General features: G+C 39.6%; 1 pseudogene; it reads left to right on the forward strand.

Annotated features, from left to right (window-relative positions):
• Positions 1-224: 224 nt before the first annotated feature.
• LOC115303521 lies at positions 225-680 on the forward strand (annotated as a pseudogene).
• The last annotated feature ends 938 nt before the right edge of the window (positions 681-1,618 follow it).

The following is a 1,618-nucleotide window of genomic DNA, read 5'->3' on the forward strand; positions in this document are numbered from 1 at the left end:
CATGTGGTAGTAAGTGTAACTGCTATTTCTGGATGTACCTTTTGGTAGTATTTGATTTTTGAAAACCATGTCCACCTATAAAATATTTATAACTATTTTTGAAAATAAAAAATGTGTCTTTGATATTATTCTATTGTCTATGTAATGGAAAGCTACTTTTAAAGATTAAACAGAGAGGAACATAAAGGAACTATAAGAATTAGCCTCTGAGTCCTTTCGTGAAGATGGTGCTAAAAGCAGAGAAGGAAGCCCCTGCCCCTCCCAAAGCCACAGCCAAAGCAAAGGCTTTGAATGCCAAGGAAGCGATGCTGAAAGGTGTCCACAGTCACTAACAAAGGATCTGCATGTCACCCACCTTCCCATGGCCCATGACACCGCATCTCCAAAGGCAGCCCAAATACCCATGAAAGAGTCCCCCCAGGGGAAACAAGCTTGACCACCATGCTATCATCAAGATAGAGTCAGCCTCAAAGAAAATAGATGACGACAACACACTTGAATTCACTGTGGATGTCAACGCCAATAAGCACCAGATCAAGCAGGTTGTGAAGAAGCCCTATGACATTGACGAGGCCAAGATCAACACCATGATGAGGCCCCATGCAGAGAAGGAGGCGGATGTTCAACAGACTCCTAAATATGATACTTTGGGTATTGCTAACAAAATTGGGATCATCTGAACTAGTCCAGATGGCTAAATATAAATATAAATTTTTTTACCATAAAGAATAAATCTCTGACATAGGTTTTTAAAAACTATTTGATACTAAATGTATTAAAGGACATCCTACTAACTTCATTTTATAAAGGGATATGAAGATAAAGGAAAAAAGCAAGTGATCATAAATCTCCAAACAGACGGAAGAAATAGGATTAGAATGAAGATGGATTTTTGCTTTTAAGTTTAACAGAAATCCAATTCTTCTTATTTTATTTTTTTTAATTTGAGAGAAAGAGAGAGAGAGAGAGAGAGAGAGAGCGAGCAAGTACAAGCAGGGGAGACGGGCAAAGGGAGAGAAAGTCTTTAAAAATTTTTTTAAACACTTATTAATTTTTGGGAGACAGAGGGAACAGAGAGTGAGTGGGGGAGGGGCAGAGAGAGAGGGAGACAGAATTCAAAGCAGGCTCCAGGCTCTGAGCTATCAGCTAGAGCCCGTTGAGGGGCTTGAACTCACTGACTGTGAGATAATGACCTGAGCCAAAGTTGGACACTCAACTGACTGAGCCACCCAGGCACCCTGAGAAAGAGAGAGAGAGAAAGAGAGAGAGAGAGACAGAGAGAGAGAGTCTTAAGCAGGCTCCATGCTCAGTGCTGAGCCTGATATGGTGCTCAATCCATGATTCTGGGAAAATGATCTGAGCTGAAATCAACAGTCAGAGGCTCAAAAGACTGAACCACCCATGTGCCCCTATAGAAATCCAGTTCTATGCATACTATTACTGACATAGAATTAATACTCCAAAGATCTGGGTTCAAGCAAAATCATTTTGTAGAGAAGCTGCAATTTTATATTCTTCAAGTTAGTGGATTACATTTTGATTTTGAGGAAAATGGAATTCAATAAATTACAAAAAGGATACAGAACAAAGTTATACAAAGTCCATTAAAATATTGCTG

This window comes from Suricata suricatta, chromosome 10, assembly GCF_006229205.1.
Source record: "Suricata suricatta isolate VVHF042 chromosome 10, meerkat_22Aug2017_6uvM2_HiC, whole genome shotgun sequence".
NCBI lineage: Eukaryota > Metazoa > Chordata > Mammalia > Carnivora > Herpestidae > Suricata > Suricata suricatta.